The 20,287-nt window shown below is 42.0% G+C and overlaps 1 protein-coding gene across 8 annotated transcripts in view; it reads left to right on the top strand.

Moving 5' to 3' along the window:
* LOC105676454 (far upstream element-binding protein 2-like) overlaps positions 1–20,287 on the top strand; it is a 293,337-nt gene that overhangs the window by 94,053 nt on the left and 178,997 nt on the right. For all 8 annotated transcript variants that reach the window (XR_010889222.1, XR_010889221.1, XR_001101389.2 and 5 more), the window contains one exon: positions 553–614. The gene's annotated coding sequence lies outside the window, so the exon portion shown is untranslated. The remainder of the gene's footprint in view (positions 1–552; positions 615–20,287) is intronic.

Genomic DNA, 20,287 nt, shown 5'->3' with positions numbered 1-20,287 from the left:
ACGTTGTTCGTCGTTAACAAGAGCGGATAGGATCGGGGTGTCGATTCGTCAACGGTGCGCGATCGGACTCGCAAAATTGCTCGCCATTCTTCTACGATTTTCTGCTAGAAATAATATTGATCGAGCGCCTCGTAAAAGGCGCGTGGATGTAAGATTTAACCGCTTCTGCATAATAAAGCGCAATCCCTTGTTCTTCGGAAAGACAGTGTGAGATTGCGCTAGATACACAAATAAAAATCTCTTTTATCATTCATTGAGAGTCAATATCTACTTAACCTGCTTACTAGGAGATAACATTTATGGCATAAATTTCTCTAATGCAATCTGCTTAAAAAATGAAGAATGATATTCGGGAAAAATTTTTGCGAATTTAAATGAATTTGATTATAATTTTAGTTATCTTTGAGTCTTTTATTATATTTAGTTGCCTTTCTCGTTGATATTTAACGATTTATAATTTATTGTTTTAATATAATAAATAAAATTCAAATGTGCAATATACATATAATTATGTTATTATGAAACATATTATATTATTTTTTAATTTTTTAGGTTCTGTGGGGCAATGTTGCGCGGCGAAGTTAACGATCAATGCAAATAAACAACATTTCAAAGTAAGTAATTTTCATTTTTTATTGGATACAATTAAATCATGAGTAAAGTAATTTTATCAAATTTAAACCAAAAAATTATAATTCTTCTGAACAGTAACAAATATAAAACAATTTTTATATACTTGAAAGTTAAAATTAGTTCTGTTATTATTATGTACATTTTTAAAAACATAATTTAAAAATAATGAAAAAAATTTTTTTATTTCTTTAAACAATATTTAATTACAATTTTTCAAACTCTTGATTCTTAATTTGAATTTGAACTTTACTAATCTTAAAAGATTCTATTTATATGATTTAATTGCATCACGTATTATTAGCTGCTTTCGTTCATCACGACAATGTAAAATTTTATATCTTATTTATATCACACATGTATTCTTATATTTAAAGCAGTTATAATGCTATAATACTATGTCCGCTTATGTGCACAATTTTCGCATTTATCACTGATGTGATATCGCTTATCTAGTCATGTAAGCTAAAGGGACGCGAAGCGAATCGTTTTGGATTTCCAACCGATCAGGCAGGATCCGCAATAATATTTGTTTAAAAGACAAGCGGCCGGAAATTCGATCAAATTGGAAATTTCGCCTTTTTTTCCGTCCTTGCGAGGGTGTTAAATTCCCTGTGAGATTCAATTGGTCGGCGATTCGCGGCAGGCACAGATTTCCTGTCCGGAAAAATCGACAGGATGGATTTGTTCACGATTTTCTATCGGGTCGGCGCTTTTACCTCTGATTTCTCACGTTCTGTCAATCTGTAGAATGAGTCCAATACATCGCAGATTTAAGGGATTAATAAGACCAATGTAATTTCGTTAAGTGGCAAATCTTAGTTAATTAAATCGAATGGGATTCTCTTTATTATTATTAAACTATCGTGAATAATCAATAACGCGATATTATAGAATCACTAACATTACATTGAATTACTGAGAAGCATATATTGGAAATTCTAATATTACATTAAATTTGAAATGGTAATGTAATGTAAAACAAATTATTAAAAATTTGTAATGTTATAAAAATGAAGTAATTGCTCTCGATTTTATATAAAATAATTTGATATCAATATTATGTTCATATTAAGCACACAAATATTAGAAAGATTTAATATTTTTCGAAATTACATATTTATTTTTTTGAATTTAATTTTATACAAAAAATAATTACTAAATATGGCCCGACGCTTGATTTAATGTTAAGATAATGTTGCTTATTTACGTCTAAAACTCTTGGTCTTTTTGACAGAAAACGTGGTCTTTGACCCGATAATCGTATAAAGCTCGTTAATTATTGCTAGGATCTTTCGTACTAAAAATCGAATCAGAGGATTGAAACCGAAATATTCATGGATGAAACTTATCATCGAATAAAGTCAGATTGTGAAATACAAAAATAGCTGGCTCGCGACATACGAGATCATTTCTCGTATTTCTAAATGTGTGATTGATTGATTTGCAAAAGATGTATAATTGGTTTGCGAGAATTTGACACCTATTATTATATTTTACCGTTTTCATCTTTAAAAGATTTAGACATGCCAGAGAGAGAGAGAACAGAATATCTTATTTGATCGTCTTTTCTTTCTCATCTTCTTTTGGTAAAAATTGATTGGCCATCCATTCTTGTATTTTGCATTTTTTATTATCAAATTTTAGATTTTTTACCTTATATTTGTGGAAATGATGTAGAAGTTAAATTATTATTAAAATAGATTTAGTTGTATTAAATTTAATTAAATTAAGGTTTACTTAAATTTTTATATGCAAGTCAAAACGTTCTTATCTATTCACGCCTCTGAAATTTAATTGCTCACAAATACGAGATTTTTAATCTTATAATTAATACAAATTAATATCTAGACATTTTTATTATATAAAAGTCTAATCTAAATTGGATTAAACGTCTGCAGATAAAAAGTAAATACGGAAATCTTGACAGACTTTACGTTTTATAATTTTTTATAATTTCTATTATATTGAAAATTCAGCTTTCAATAGATTCAATCAATCTGTAGAATAATCTCCTATTATTTAACAAGTAATCCGTCTCATACAATTAGGTCACAACTGGCCGAATGAATGATTAAGCGGGAACGATTAATTCAATCTCGATTCGACGCGCGCGCGAGCGCTGACAAGAACGTCGTTCCTTGTTCCCAGTGGAAGGACGCGAATTGTAAACGAGGCTATCGGTAGACCCACACTTTTTACTTTCGGCCACTATCTTGCGACGTCGACAAGGGGGGTATTCGCCGGGGCGGGAGGGGGTAGAGATGGCCAGAATTTATAGCGTCTTTGCGATAGGGATCGGGATGGAGGAAGGAGGAGGGAAGGATGAGGCAGAGCCGCCCCTCCGACTCAATGTTTTCTGCAGGGAAAGTCGGAAGTCGAGCCGAATCCTGGCCAGGACTAGCCGTCTACCATACGTCTTGCTAACAGACTGGAGAGGTTTAGTCGTCGAAAGTGAGATGAGAAAAATTCTATAAAATTATCCCGTCCACGTAACAATCGTTTTTGCATGACGTATTTTTCCGTACAACATGCCGAATCGTCGTTGTGAGTTTCGTGTCTTAAATCATCGCGTTGCGGGCGGGGCGAATTTTCGAAGCGTTTCTCGTGCGGACAATTGGTGTCCGTTATCGAGTAGATTTAGTTGGACGAGCGGGTCCCTCCATTTTCCGAATGGACTTCTGACCCCACCATCCCATGGCGCACGGGGATGCTTTTTATTAGACTTCACTAGGGTCACCCGGTATACCCGACCGCGCGCGTATGTGTGCGCGCGCGCTTGTGCCTTCGTGTGCGTGCGTATGTGTAGGCGTGTGTTACACGTAGGAAGATCTCGTATATGCGAAGGCAGTGGCCATGTTCAGGGTGGAGGGACAGCCCCATTCGCCAAATTAACTGCGTTAGACCGGAGCCCTGGAATTCTTTACGCTTTCCTCGACCTACGACCGGCCATTTTACGCTGGATCTCGCGACGGAAACGATCGCCGTCCCTCACCCTCGATTTTTTTTTCATTGCATTTTCCTCCACTTACCACGTGTAATTTCCCCCCCGTAGGAGACGTGCATCGGGCAGATTTACGGCGGTATTACATTCGAAACGGCGTATTGCGCACCCGTCGGTCGCTCTTTCTCCGACGACTTATTTTAAACTTGTATTAGCATCTGGATTATTCTTTTTTGATTGATTCTCTGTGAAAATTAGGTTAATATAATATACACTATTGAAATTTAAAAATAATGTGTTAAATTTGTTGTCGTAATTAACAGTCAATTATTATTATGTAATAATATATATATGTTGTTAAATGCTTTTTTCTATAATTGGGGAAGTGGGATGCGTATGCGTTGTATATGGCAATTATGGGCGCACGAGTTCTCAGGACAGAAGTAATTTCTTTGCGAACTTTTCGAAAAGGGGCGAAAGTGCATAACGCGGGAAACTTAAGTAACGATTTCTCTAAGAAAGTTTCGCACGGCGAGACTTTAAAGCCGAGCGCCTGAGACGGCTTCTTAATCGAATCACTAATGCTTGTAAAATCTTTGTTCGAGACTCCTTAAAGAGAAGGAGATGAAGCACCGCGCGCGCGACCGAGAGTAAAAGCGTTTACTGCGAGTTGACGAAGTACTAGAGTAAAAAAGCGGGTTTACTTTGACCGACTATGACGCCATATAGTATATCATGAAACTCAGTATTATTTGATATAATTTATTTTACGCATATTAACACAATTAGATCTGATTTATTTTCATATTGCACGTTTGGAATTTTTTGAAACAGAAACGTTTTTATTAATTAAAATACAACAGAATATTTTATTCAATCTATTAAATTATTATATTAAAATATTAATTGTGGTGCGTATTTTATATTTTTTATTTACCTATTATTAAGTAAAGTCTTTGCATTTAAAATACTTGCCGAATTTATTTTTACTTTTTTAAATAAACAGCGCTCCTTCTGACATATAGATAACAGTTTTAGCACCGCTTGAATTACTCTGAGGATCCATACTTTATTTTACGGAATTGCCGATGAGATTGTAGCCGTTACTTAACCGGAGAGCTGTATTAATTTACGCGATCAGACGCGGGCACTTTGTCCGCTCCGAGCTTCGTTAAATTCTCTGCTAGCCGGTCCATCCGCAGATGCGGAGTATCCGCGTTCGATTGCGGACAACTTTCTGAATAGGTGATCACGTAAAACTGATTTAGCAATTCGCCCATTCTCCCGGACGGCGCGATCTTAGTTCAAATTGAGTATAGTCCAAGTCTTACTCTCGGGTGAACCACTACTAATCCAATTCCAGAGATCTCGAGACGTTCCGAGGTGAGTCGAGGGTGAGCAGGGTGTGCGAGAGGTGGCCGTGGGGCGGTCGAGAGAAAGAGCCGTCGGGACGCGCTGCGGATAGACGGAGGAGGTAGCTGCGGGAGCGGGCGAGGGCGAAAGAGAGTGTACGAAGTGAGGGTGGGTCGAAGGTATAATATCGCCTATGCAAATAGCCTTTGGACTTAGACTGACTGAATATACTTTAGAGCTGGCGCTGGCACACGAGTTTAGACCGCCGTCGTATTTTCCGAGGGAGCGAGCGCTTCCGTGTACACGCGCTCTTAAAAAATTCCATCGGCAACCGCCGGCTCGTTACGTCGCCGTTCGTAAGACAAAATCTTTGCGCGACGGTGCACCCCTTTTCGAGGTGTTTAAATGAAACGCGTTTGGCGAGTTACAGGAAGATAGACACATTTTCGAGCCTCAGTTATGATTAAATTCAGCTGACTGTTGTGATGGGTGAGTTTTTATCTCGACGGCAGAATTACGTTCTATTTTATATTAATAAGCGGGAGGCAGTCTTATCTTTGTTTTGTATTTTTTATAATCTGTCGAGAAATGTGAGACAACGTGATTGGAATTATCAAATTTCAGATAAGAATAAAACGCGTAGTTTTCATGATACTTTATTTAAAGCGACGATTAGATTTAAATCTATCATGACAATCGGGCTTGAATAATAATCAGAGTGAAATGTTATTTACAATTTTTGTGCAATAGTTTCGAATTATATTTGAGCTGAAACACATACATATGCATACATATAATAAAAAATATACAACATGCATTTACTATTAATAAAATTTGCACGTCTAATAATTAAGCCACTATTCGGCAATTGGTAATTAGCGCTTGATTATTCCGTTATTATTCAACACTTACATTAGCATATGTTACACGACTCGCCGCACGCGCGAAAAGTAGTCGAAGGAAAGTTGCGGCGGCGCGCGAGTGAAATAAGGGGCCGCGGTAATAAGGGGAAAACGCACTTGAGTGGTAAACGTAGCCGATGGGGCGAGGAGGGCAACTGGCCGGAGGGGAGGAGGGGGGGTTGCAAAACCGAGCGGAGTGAAGGGAGGTTGGGGACGACATTAGGCTGGGTTTCCAGACGAGACGAGGGTAGGACGTTTGAGGTCAGTTCGGGGCGGTTTTTTCAACCCCCGGAGCGACTCGCTCAATACCAAGCCGCCCCTCGACTGACCAATGGTCGGACTCGGGACCCCACCATCCGCGCCGGCTGACCAGCCAGCCGATTGGACGAAAACCTCCCGAGGGATACTCTATCCGGCGAGGATACTCTCTCGCTCTCGGCCCCGGATCTCCTCGAGATCTGCTAACTAACCGGAGAGGAGAGAGAGATTACGTACCGGGTGTACCCGTGATATCGGAGATTCCGCGGAGATATTTCCTGCCCTCGGAATTTACCGCCCAGTCTCATCCGGCAAAGGAATTTCTGATGAGGGATTAGAATGAATTTACTGTCTCGAATACTGTACCGGTTATTCTCGCGCCATCCGGAATAGCGTGGAAAATTGAAACCCCGCGGCAATTGATTCTCGCAAAGTATTCCGCAGTCGTTGTGTCCTGTCGCGGAAAATACCAGTCGTCGCTCCTTTTAACCTCAACTCGTCGATTCGCGAGACTTGTGAAATTTTTCTCGGGCCGCGAGAAGTTTATGCGCTGTTAGTTTTATCGTAATTTTATACCGATATCCAGCGTCTATCGTTGACGGACGATATAAATTCGTTATTTCGCTTATGTCAGTGGTAAGAGATATAAGAAATTCGCAATATGTTAGCACGAGAAAGTATATTAAAAATATCCATCTCGAAGTGAAGAGCCTATGCGCGCGGCATAAACGTCCGTAGTAATATCTTTACCCGACTCGATGCATTTTATCGAGTAACGAAAAAGGCTCCCACTTCCTCGGCGGCGGAGGATCGCGATACCGTCGTTCTTCGAAGAGTTTGGCATTTCCTCCCGCGTCACCCGCTAGACGCGTCGGAATAGAAACCGTCATAGCCGGGGATACCGTCGTCGATGCAAACCGTACGTCGGCGTGTTTACCAATGTTATCAGCGCAATAATGGGACACCCAGTATCCGTCCAGCGACGCGTCGGTCGTCCTGCCGCGAGTTTGCTCGAGATGATATCGGCCGCTTTCCCGTGCTTTTCGTTAGATTCCACCGTTACTAAAGCAGATGGGTCTTGAGACTACGCCAAGACTCGTATCAAGACTCGGTGACTTAAAGACACCTTAAAGTTCGCAACCGCGACGTCGGCGGCGAGCGGCGAGACGCTCTCGCCGGAAATTTCGGACCGTCATTGACGGCCGATGGAAATGAAATCGCGAGTTAATTCGGATCGATTTCCAACTTTGCTATTACGCTCTTCGGTCGTGTCTTCTTGCGCTTGTACAAAGAAGATTGTTATCTGACAACTGCGCGAGGAATCTTTTTTTAAACATTTGCGTAATATCTTTGTGCCCTTATCGATTTGTTAGATGCAGTTATATACATAAAATAACGTAAATTTATTATTTATAACAAATGATATAACTGTGAAGGAAAGAACTTTTCTGTGTACTGCCAATCAATAAGCACATTCCGTATAAGTATTTATATGTGTAACCGTGTACAGTGATCGATAAACCATCTCGAGCGAGGATAGCATAACGCATTCTGCCGCGATCAAGACATTTTTTATGACGGCTTCTTTTTACCGAAACGGGAATCACAATTCATTCGGCGGGAGAGCGCGATTTTTTTTAGCACGACAGGTATTCCGTCGGTTATTTTTTTTTCTGCCGGCAGTCCTCACTCGTTCTCTGGCGCAGACGGGGTCAGGAAGAGGGAGGGCTGGCTCGGGGTGGGAGAGGAGGAAGAGTGGTTGAACCCACGGGAACGGGATCAAAGGAAGAATTATCAGGGTTCCAAGCGCGGCCCGGGATTTGGTCCCGTAGGAGACTTACCACATGTAAATAAGGACAGAGCTTCTGTAGCTTGGTGCTGTCCTGCGTAAATAACATTTTTCCGATAGCGCCGGAATAACCCTCTGTGCCAGTCCGGTACGAATCCTTGGCACATCGTCGAGTTCCTTTGTTACCTCCTCTCCCAGCTGCATAATTTTGAACCTCTGCCGAATTTTAGCCCGTCAAATATCGTGGCGCGCGGTAAATCGCATATCTAAATTTTGTTATTCTCCTAAAGTGTAAAAAGTGAATCAGAAAAATTTCTCTATTACGGAAGTACAAAAAGTGTAGGAATATCACGCAGTGTTATTAGTAGACAGGTTGATATATTTTATTTATAAATTTATATGTGCGTGTACTCTTTGTAGTAGTTTTGCATGTTAACATTTTGCTGAAATTATATAACAAAATATTGAACATAAACGAAGAATTGATTCGGCGTACGTAATACAAAAATCATGATACATTCAATAATACAACATTTATCGTATTTATGATAACGTTATTGACACTGTAACTGATGATAATACAACTGTATTAAAATTTAGCATATCTCAAGTAAGATGATTGGTGCAAGCGAACCCCTATCCCTCGCGGCGGAACAAAATTACGTTTCGAGAACTCAAAGAGCAAAGGGATTTTAATACACAGCACATTTCGACATTCCGAGCGTCTCTTGATTTCTCGCGTTTCTCGTTTACCTATCCGTTTTTCCTTCTCTCTCTCTCTCTCTCTCTCTCCCCCACCGGGCTAAAAGCGAGAAAGTATTTTTGTTTCCCTCTATTTTCTCTCTCTCTCTTTCTCTCTCTCTTCTTTTTTTATCTCGCCGGGCCAGCATATTCGGCGCGGTGGCAGTTCTACGTTTCAAAATGTATGCAAAAGACCGGAGCACCCCGCGCATCCTAACACGGTACACCCCGCGGAGAAAAGCTGCCTCTCTGCCCTGGCGATCTCTCCCGAGTATTTCTCTTGAGATTGACGTCACCGGCTGTCATGGAGGGGGATAACGGAAGGCATCCTCGAAAAATCGTCGGCAGCGACGGAACAATTTTGTCAGCCGACTCGTCTCCGGGTTACCTTGCGTAAATACGAGCCCCGCGAAACGGCGCTAGATTCTTGCCGGACTGTACCGGGGTCCGGTCGGCGTAGTTACCATCGATTCGTGGCCGCAACTGTTTCGTCGTTTAAAAAAGGAACGCCTCGAGTCGTGGGGTGGAAAGACATCTTTTCCCGACATATATTTCTGTTTGTCCAAGGGGCCAGGCACCAACCGCCGAACAATATAGGGTCATTTTACGTGTTTTCTTACACGGAAGCAGGTTGCCATCCTTCCCTTCGCGCGTTATCCTTTTTCCCGTAATATGTCACTTTCGTCGCGCGTACACCTCAATTTAACATTCGTTTCAAGAAAATGATCTTGCAAATTTATTTTCCAGGATTTATCCTTTAGCTTGAAGCAATGATTAATCTTATCAACTAAAGCAGATAATAATATCGTTTTACGTTTAATAAAGACAATTATCAAACAGTAAATACTGAATTTTTCAACGAAATTAGTATCATTTTATTCAAAGTAACAGTATTATGGTATAATTTTCTCTTTGTTAAATATTTATTTTAAGAAGTACCGTCTTAATAAAATGGACTGCTAACTGATTATGAATTTTAAACAGTATTTATCGGTACGATATCTTTATCGCTTCAGCGTTCATTGCTCGGTGGAGTAATATTTCCTGCGAAATTTATAGATGATCGAAGTCTTGCGGGCAACTGTACCGAGCGTTGAACGGCTACTACGCTTTGCGAAGGCGGAGTGGATCCCTGCGCCGCATATTGATTCGCGATAATTTCATTTTTCCCAGCTTCTTGCTAACCGATTAATGTCCCTTCCGAGCAACTGTCCGTCAATTGAAATGCAAACGAGCTGCGAGATCTATCCTCCGCGTTGATTCCTAATAATCTATCCATTTCGAGTTCGTTCCGGCAATCGAGCCTTTGACTGGCGCACGAGAGAATTTCTCCCGCGTTCTTCGGCTTTTTTCTTCACGCTGCGATAAGGGAACGTGTAAATACGGAGGCGTACACCCGCGAGAGAGCTCGCGCGGCAGAAACGGATAAAGCGGGCTGGCTGGCAGCGAGGAAGTAAAAGGGCGGCGAAGGGAAATAAGAGCGAGTCAAGGGGGAGAGAAGAGAGAGAGAGAATTTTATTGGCTCTGACTTGGCGCCCCCTAACGTCTGCTCGTTTGCCTCGCAGATTTTCATATGTTTTCATCCACTCGGAAAATTAGGACGTTATGCAGAAATCGGACTCGCGAGTCTCTCCAGGAGAGCCTTTGTGTTTTTGCGTATACACGGTTTCCTTCTATGCGGGTTATTGGTTCTCGCTGCTACGGCAGACGTAAGACGTCTTTCAGAGACGTTCGCGAAAACTGCGCGGGTTATTCAATCTTTAACTTACGAAAAATATCTTTTTCCAACTTTGATGAGATTTACGAAAGATGAAACTGTATTTAAAAGTCACAGAAAATACGAGGAAGTGACATCGCGACAATTCCTTTTGAGCAGTCGCGATGTTTCTCTTCGAGGAAAGGGAATCCACATTCGCGAAGGAGAATTTAATTAATGTGATGTGATACGAATCACATTTAGTCTCGTGGTTCGTGCAGCGAGATAAAGAATTCATAAAGGGGGAAAACGACGGGTTCGCACGTGGATTCTTTGTTGCGGCGCAAGCACAGGACCATTATGCGGAAACGAATGCCTCTCACCAGCCGGCGTCATCCCGAACTAAGAAATTCAGCATCGAGTCGAGGGTGGGTATTCGTGTTGAGACGCGGGTACATCCACCGCAGAAAGGCGGCGCATAAAAAACATATTTCGAGGTCTTGCCGGGGCTGCGGCAGGGTGGACCTTCGTAGTAATATATCAAGCCAGATCGATACTATTCCGCAGACTTCGGTTGTTCGGAAACCTTCTAGGGCGCCCGTCCACCTCCTTCCTCCTGTTTTCCCCTCCCCTCCCCCCTTCCTCCCCCCCCTCTCTCTCTCTCTCTTCTCTCTTCGACGACTACACTCTCAAATATCCTCGAAGTTAGAACACCGGCAAGACGTGGATAAGCCAGTCGTAGACGTTGGAAATTCGACGAGACCTCGCGCGCCACACTTGCCACGACGATTTGATCAACGATACATTGTAAAGCCGTTACGGTGGCAAGAAGAAGCTAGCGGTGGCAAAAAGGGCGATCTTTATAGCGACACAGTATCACGGGATGAATTTGTATGAAGATATATTTTTCCAGTAAGAAAGCCGAGAGAATTTACAAAGACGTCAAGAAGCACAAAGATTAAAGCGATATCCGATAACCTCGCGATTCCGTCTGTGTCTCGACGTTAAAACAGATCGTCAGATTCTTTTTAGTTCGCCGTTTTTTTTTTCTTTGTAGTCGGAAGAAGGCATTCGACCAGTTTCGACACTCCGTACACGATCGCGAAAGTGGTCGCGGAGTTGAGGCGACGCTCGGATATTTATGAAACGCATCTTTAGCCGGAGAAGGCGAATGATGTACTTGAAAGGTAGTAACGAGGGAAAGTGCCGCCGAATCTCTATCGATCGGCGCGAAGTGCCGAGAGGGCAACGAAATCAGATTACACAAAGGCCTCTTACCTGATGCGCGGCGTGCGAAGTCTGGCCCAAAACTGGCACCCCATCGCCGGGGAGGAAAGGGGTGAGCCTTTTCCGCGGTTGCAAGTTAGGGTCCGCGTCGTGTGCGCCGTGTCCGTGTGAGCAGGAAGCACAGCGCCAGGTATACGCAACCGTCTCGCTTCCCCTCCTCACTTTCCTGCCCTACCCGTTCGCCTGTTAGCGTTACAACAGTTGTAGCTTCTCATACCGGCGACAACGTTGTAATACAGCCGTGAGTTTCGGATAAATCCTGATATCGTTTCCCGATCGATCACGTTGCGCGACGACGAGCGAGCGAGCGAGCGAGCGAGCGAGCGAGTCACATTGCGGCACCGAATGCAATTTCTGCGTTTCGCGCTATCGAATGTGTAGATTTATTCCGTTTAATGGATAAATCATTCGATCCGAGCGAGTTCGAAACTGGTTTTTTAAAACAATGAGTTTATATCTGCGATTAATTTATTCCCCAAATATTTGCTTCTAGTTTTTATTCTCAGTTTGTCTTGCGTGTTATCTTCGCGATACAGTTTTATCATTTATAGCTCATCTTTTCACGCCGCATCGACAGTTTATATCCTTGTACTCTTCGTGGCGCCGGAAATCCGTGCGCGCCTCGAACGCGAAATTTCGCGTCGCGATCGTGCGGTACGATTCCCCGTTTCCGGATTCGACGTGATCGGGATGAAAAAAAAGTGTCGACGGTGGGGTTCAGCTGGCTAGGAAACCCGGTGAAATCCGAGAGTTTCGGCAGGAGAAGATTTCGGTCGAGGAGAGACGACCGATAGCCATGCGCGATAGCGCGAGAATTCGCGCGGGCCATTGGGCATAGGTCAGGCAGAAGCCAATCCGACGAAACTCCCAGATATATGATAAAAATTGACTGGAGGCGTTCTCTCTCCCGCTCCTGCCCATACCTCGTCGTGGAGGAGCCCGAATTTTCGTCCCGTCCCTTAAATCCCTCGGATAACGCCGTGCGAAGAAGCGTCGTCCCTCGTCCATCCCCTTCGCCGTCCCCGACGATAACACGCACGCGGCGAGCTTAGGCGTGCGGGCGGAATAACGAGGGCGAGAGGGCGGTAAAGAGGGAAAGAGTGAGCTGGCGAGTCATCGGCGACCGATCAAAAAATGATCCGGTGGCTAAAAAGCGCGAGATAGGGTCGGCGATTCTCTCGCGGATCGAGCTTCGATCATGCGTGTACGTAGAGTTCAGGATGAGTCATGATTCAGACCAGTGTGTGTTAATGATACTCCTGAAGCCGATTGTTCTCTGCATTCGATTCTTCAGATGCAAGCGCTAATTGGCTCTTTGTGCTGAAAGGGAATTTTAATTGATTTAGCTTTTAATATTGCGCTGACCGATATTTTTGGATTTTTTTACATTTTCGACTTTAAATATGTTAAATGTTGGAGCTTGAGACGAGGCGTTCTGTATTATTTTATATTATCGATGAAAATATTCTGTGCGCGACTTGGCAAAATAATTATCATACGGTAGCGTTCGCGGGGTGACGCGAGTACCGGTGAATATCCATCGCGAAGGGAATTTAATATCGGAGGAATCCATTTTCAGCGATGTTCCGGTATTATGATTCATCGTGAACGAATATGTCCGTGCGTTCTATTCTGCTGCGAGGAGACGTCGTCGTTGTCGTCGTTGCGCCGTGCGCTTGTCGCGGCAAAAAAATTCGAGGCATCTTCCCTTTCTCTGGTTCTCTTATCCTAACAACCGTAGCGGTGGCAGCGGCGACGGCGCGGCGACTTACCTGGACGCGGAAATTTCCTTTGCAACGTACGGGAAATATTTTCCAAAGACCCGCAAAGCCTCTCCAAATCCACGCCGTGTATGATATCGCTGTGAGCGGCGAAAGTTTTGTCGCTTGCTCCGCCTCGGTCTGCAAACGCAAAGAAACAATGCAATCTGTGATACCACAGTTTAGGAATCTCGGCAAACATTTGTTATTAATAATTATTATTCAATTTTTGTTTATAAACTATACAATCAGAATCTCTATTTGCAATATAAAAGATGGTAGTCCGTGAGAACGCTTTATTTTTCTCATTGTATTCATATCATATTTGTTGAAATTATTATTTCTGTAAATAGAGAATTCTCCGAGGATACAACAGATCATCGTGTTGTTGCTCGAGGCATACGCAAACGGCATGCTATGTATGTTGCGTTTTCCGTTTCTTTTGTTACGCGAAAAACGCTGGAAAATAGGGCAATACATGTCCGGGTCGGACCCGGCCATTTTTGTATTTGTTTGAAATTTTAATGTGGTCGCGGCCGGGACTTGCCGGTGCGGTCGAGGGTGGTCGAGGACCAGAGGGGGTGGAGGGAACACCACCGGGCGTAAACCGGCGGCCATTACCTTCGATTTCGAAATAAATTGTGCGCCATAAACAGGGCGGTCCATAAGAATACATACGACCGGCTTACCGCGAAGGTACCCAATGTTCTGAAAAATGTAGCCGCCGCCGTTGCCGATATCGATCCCTTCGTCGGACCCCCGCGCCGCGTTTTGCCTCCTTTTCTCCTCGCTCGCCCTTTTTTTCGTCCTCCCTCATGGACGAAAGGAAGTTGGTCGCTCGGGTTGGCTTAATTTCGCCCCGAACTCAGTCCTTTTCAGAGAGAGAGAGCCGAGTATCCTGGCGACCTTTGACTTCAGAGTTCCTTCTTTTCCACGCTCTGCTTTTGGCATCCGTCCGAGCACCCGAAAGCACGTCAAAGGGCAATCCTGAATTTTTTAACCGGTCGAAAACTGATGTACATTAGGTTTGTTTGCTCAAAAATAGTTTTTAAGCGAAAGTTTGTGTTGGTGAAAGTTTGTTGGATTTATTACGTAGTACGCAAAAGAACTCTAACTTAATTTAGAATTACAAGAAAAATGTATAAAATTAATAACTCTTACAGTTTAATAATTTTCTTATAACTATTTTTTTTTTTTTTTTTTTTTTTTTCATTGGAAAATTGTTGTGGTGGTAAAAATTGCGCGCACAAATGAGTTTTATACTTACTCCGAGTCGGAAATCAGAAGGATATATAAAGACTGTAGCTTTTTCCATTTCCCTAATTCACGATCCCCTCGTTTCGTATTAGGTTGGTTGATTGTGTGACTCCACACTGTGCGGGGAAAGCGGAAAAGCTAGCAGCTTTTGAAAATGGCCGCTGCCGCGAGCTGATAAGGAGGACGCGCCGCGCGTTGTCCGAGGGGCTTCTCGACAAATGGCCCGTCACGATTCTCGTAAATCAAGGCTCAAGAAGGACCAAGAGGGTCGTGCCACACTTTCGGGTTTCTCGTTTCACCGCGAAACAAATAATCCGCTTAACCGACGCGTTTTTCTTGAAAAAAATCTAGTAGCTAAATTGGAAAATAATCTTTGGCTTTTATTACCTTTCAATTAATTATCTTAAATTAAGAAATCAATTAAATTGGAAAAATATAGGATTGGCAATAATAAATATATTTCAGCGTATCTTGTACATATTGAAGCAAAAATTTATTCGTACTTTTTTTTATGTATAAATTCTTTGACAAAGTCGCAATTCACTTTTTTTCTAAAAAATAAGACATCGATTTTTTGGTATAAAGCGATTAAACATCTGAGGATTTTGGGAAATTGAGCCTTAGATTTAAAGAGAAAGGCTGCAAAGAAGAAGTTAAGTCGTTGTAAAAATTAATTCATCATTTAATATCAATTAGATTATCAATATATTTGCAATAATTACGTAGAATTGAGCATTGAATTGATTTCCAAAGCAGATATGATGTATGCGCATTAGAAAAATCCGAAAATAGATACCGCGTCAAGAATTCGGAAAAAGTGTCATCACAATTGAAGATGCGGCTGCTACAGCCCACTGAAGCGCAGTTGCGCACAGCAGCGGAAAGTAATATTCTGGTGGAGAAATCCGCTAGCGTATAATGTTGCAATCTTATTGACTGCAGAGTGACGTTTTACGCTATTACATTGTCGTTATCTGTTATTATTTTTTTCTACAAAATACTACGCATAAAACATTTTTTTTATAAACTCCATCAACTTTAGATATTAATCTTTTCAATCACATTAATAGATGTGATATAATCGTCGATAAGTTTTCTTTGTTGTATTTTATTTCATGTATCTGACTATCGCACGCGCGAATTTATCCTGGCTAGCAAAAATCCCGAATAATAGAAATTTATCTCTTATTTGCGTATTGCAAAATATCAAAGTTGTCGAACTTAACGCTGCACGTTAGCCCGATTTCTTTGCGAGACTCGAAGTCTAACTACGCCAATTATCGCGCAGCGCGATCACAAGTGCGGGGTCGCGACTGCATGCATCCCTTTTAGGACTCGTTTCCGCGCGCGGAGCCCTCGCCAGCTCGTCTGGCTTTTCACGCTGCGCGCACACATACTCACCGACTACGAATACGGGGTCCCGCGGGTGGCGACGGGAGAAAGAGTCCGCTCGTTAGCCGCTGCGCTGCGCTCACTCGCGAGCCGACGAGTGCCCTGGTCTCGTAACGATAATGCCAACCCTTTGAGGCCGTCGAGTGCGGCGCGAGCGGATCTTCGGGGTCGTCATAGGTCGTCGCGATACTATTTCATCGGCACCCGCTAGACTTACCAGTCTCAGGTATACGGAACCTCCGGCCACTCTGGGATGGGTGAAGGGGGCAGCGGAGCGGAAGCCGTTATACGCGAAAAATCAGTGGGAGAGAAATTTTAAATATTTGAATTAACCCCTTTCGGGCTGGAGGTCTAACCGTATACCTGAGCCCCGGGCCGCTATTATTTTATTCGGTCGTCCTTTTTTGCATCTGGCGTATTCATCGATATAATGTTTCCCTCGCACGTCTGTGTATGAAACTCTCCGTGTCGTTCGCTCTCACTCCATCCGTATCTCTCATTCCATCGCACACTCCATGTAAAATTATGTTAATGGATTATCCTTAAGGGGTGGCACGATTTTCCAGGTAGATCGCGCGCCAGAGGGACACCCCGTGTCGGGATCCTTTTTTTTTCTCTCTCTCTCTCTTTCTCTCCTCTCCCTCTCCTGTAGCTTTTCAATCCTTTGCCTCGCGGAAGTAGGTCGAATTGCCGCGAATGGTTCGCACGCAACGTTCTCCGTAGGGATGCGCCCGGCGAAAGAACGACAGATGGGGTTAAAAAATCGGTGAAGAGGATTAGGGATACACCGAACTACGTTTATCGATTTTGCGTCGAACATGCGAGCGACGATAGGTTCTGCATTTTCATTTCGGTTAAAGCCGAACGGCCCCGCGTTACCTTTCTTGTCTTCCCTTGACTCTCTCTCTTCCTTTCTATCTCACTTCTTTCGTGTTCGCTTTAGAAAAACCGCACCTGATCGATAAATCGAAGGCTTTGAACGAGGATCATTGAAAGCCATTTTAATATTGGAAACTCTTCATCCCGTTTACGATTGATTAGCGTTTGATCAGTCAGCTTTGCTTGGATGCTATTGTTAATATTTAGAGAGCAATATTTCAAAGTTAACAATACTCGTTATTTTGGAGTTTATTTATTTTTTAGTTGTTAGTTGTCAAGGGAAATTATTAGGAATTTAATTTGTATCGAGAAAAAAGAGAGAAGACAAAAAGGGAAAACTTGAAAGAAAATTATGTAGTATAGTATTGCAATAAATTTTTGTTGCAATTAATTAAGAATAACAATTCCCGTAGTGTGTAAAAGGTAAACGGCGCAAAAGAAAAATGAGCAGTGATTTATCGTGATTTATGGTGTACTCGAAGAATCACCTCTTGAATCTAATGCTCAAAATGTCGCGTGCAGCACAATACCTCTCGAAGCAATTTCGCTGTCTCTTTCGAAGCGTGTCAACTCGAAAGAAGCCCACCGTTTTTCCCAATCAAGATTGCGATCGGTTACAAGCATACTTCTTCGCGGACTCGCTTACACATCGCGTCGGAGATTTCGGATAATTTTTGAACGCGTCCGACCGGACTCAAGGGTTCTAGAGATGCCCGAGATAAGATATTCAAAGCGTTTCGACTATTTAAGGGTGCGGTGCTATCCTTCGCCGCATGCATGTGCGAACGTATGAATGTGCGCGCAGAGTGTGAAATCTCGCGAGAAGGTTTATTAAAGTATTATAGGAAATTTTTTCCTATTCATCGTCGAATGTATTGCATCACACACATATATCGTCTATGTGTGTTTCTTGATAATATTTTAAATCTATTATAATATTTTAAAATAATCAATGGTATTTGATTGTAGCAAAAGAAAGACAGGCGTAAATATAATATAATTCTCCACTTTTCTACAAATTATATTTTTAATCCAATTTATTTGTAAATTTATTTGTTAATTGTTTTTATTGCAAAGTGCAGAAGAATAATTAATCATTCAAATTAATCTATCGTAATGTTTTGTGCAATAATTTTTTTTTATTGCCTTTTTACACGCTAGATTGGCACTTGACGAATGCACAACCTGTATCCGAATGCGTTTGAAGGATTGTTCGATTAAAATCGAATTGGACTTGACATGTCGAAAAAAAATTTAACGCGTCCGGGGTGAATCATGAATCAGATATCTCTACTTTAGCGGTATTATTTGCGCTCTTTGTCGCCAATTTCTCGCTTCCTGCCCTATTTTGGGTGTCGGTTTTCACGTTTTTTCGCCCAAAACCACCCTAAAGCTATTGTGCGCTCGAAACTCTCGTTTTTTTTTTTTTCAAAAGCGCGTAATCTGGTATGAGGGGTCGATTCGAGCACTTTGACTTCGGTCGTTGTTGTTGTAGGGCAGGTTGGTTACTGCAGGTACATGAGCGTTTCCACAAATAAAGAATAAATCTCCTATAAAGCAATTGAAAATTGAGCGGGATTGCTTGCATTGTCTGTGAAGGAAAAATATAATACGCATAAATTAACCGTAATAATGCATGTTTGCTTTTTTTATTAAATATAAAAATTTTAGTTACGTTTTACGCTCTCTCTAACGAGATTATTATTTTTTACATAACATATAATTTTATCTTACGGGTTTTAATGATATTGATAGTTGGCGCTTATTTTTCTTCCATCTGTTGTCTGCCATTCGCAGCCGCGTAATAATGAACTAATCAAAGGGTTGAGGATGAAAGTTGAAAAAAGATGCTTTTTTCTGAGTTTTCTATTTTGACGATCGCTCGTTTCGACGTTGCATATTGTCTCAAAAAAAACGTACCAGGTGACGAAGCGACGTGGTTCAGTTTCGCTTTTCATTCAGGAAATTGGAAAAGCGTCATCTGGTGCCCCTAAGAGAGTGCCTCGCAACCCTTTACTCGATCCATTCGAATAAATAACGTCAACGGCGCATCTTTAAACCCTCTCAGCAGGGTTGAAATAAATTAAACTAATTTTTCCTTTTAAATATATAGAATCGTTTGTTGCCAACTCTTACATATACAAAAATATTAGTAATGATTTTTGATATTTTTACAATATTTATCCGCAACAACGTACAACATATTACTATGCAATAAAATAGCATAAAATAAAATAGCACAAATCTGTCTACACATTGCATATACAATAATATCAGATACACGTTTAAGCATTTCAACAACATTAAGCATGTTACCCAAAATCAGGACAGTGTTAGATTTCAAAATGATAAAGCACGCGCAATAACTTACAGATTCAACTAGGTTCGATTCAGGTAGCATATATATGATCCTTTGTCGCATACGCAAGGGCGAGCATACCTTCGATATATTTGCATTTCCAGGTAGTTGCGTATACGCACGTAATAATCCTAACTCAAGCGCGCGTCACGCCGGTATTTGCATCCCAGGTAGTCACGCACACATCCGAGATACGTGAATGCATTGTGCGTAAGGAAAAGAGAGGAGAAAAAAATGCTGTTGCATAATAGGGCTTCCTACCACGAAACCCTTTTGCCATCCGATCCCCTCCCCGATCGCGGAGCTCGCCTCAGGTAAGATTTTTCGGGTCCTATCACACCTCTCGCGAGACCCGCGGCTCCTCTCGGCTGGCCCAGTCACGCTTTGAGCTCTCACGTACGAGGAGATCGCGTGTGATCCGTGAGAAAACGATCTTCTGCAGTCGCGAGTTTCTCGATAAGACCTCACCGCGCGATTGTCCGTCGTGGAAATTAGAGTAGTTTATTTTCTGAAAGTGGCAAAAATCAATACACATCGGTCTATATCCGCGTCTTATTGAAATTTATATTCAAATTTCCATTACGCGCTATTAACCGACTTGATTTATTTGATCACTCCTGCTCTGATTTAATCTTTCTAATATTTTCGAATAGTTTCTTATAAACAATACATGTGTATGCATATATTATTTTGCGATATTCTCATAGATATAATGAATATAATTTTTCAATGATAACTGTCATCATGTATAATTTTGGCAACCGTGCAAATTTTACAATAGCATGTTCGTAATAATGGAATCATATTTTCAAAGTTCTAATATTAAATCCTCGCATTTGGCGTTAAAGATCGATTTCTCGGATCACACGGCGACGTGTTACGGCAGTGCAATCAGCAGATATGCAATTCACTGCATATCTTCAGATACTTACTATTTATTCCTTTTAAATGTGAGCAGCACTTATCGCAGAGTCGTCGCCTGATACTTCAGTTGAGAGGACGCGGTAAGTGCTACATCATCAATAGCCATTTTGCGGCCG

This window comes from Linepithema humile, chromosome 3, assembly GCF_040581485.1.
Source record: "Linepithema humile isolate Giens D197 chromosome 3, Lhum_UNIL_v1.0, whole genome shotgun sequence".
NCBI classification, from domain to species: Eukaryota; Metazoa; Arthropoda; class Insecta; order Hymenoptera; family Formicidae; genus Linepithema; species Linepithema humile.
Note: the sequence above shows the minus strand (reverse complement) of the source record. Positions and strands in the feature narration are given on the sequence as shown.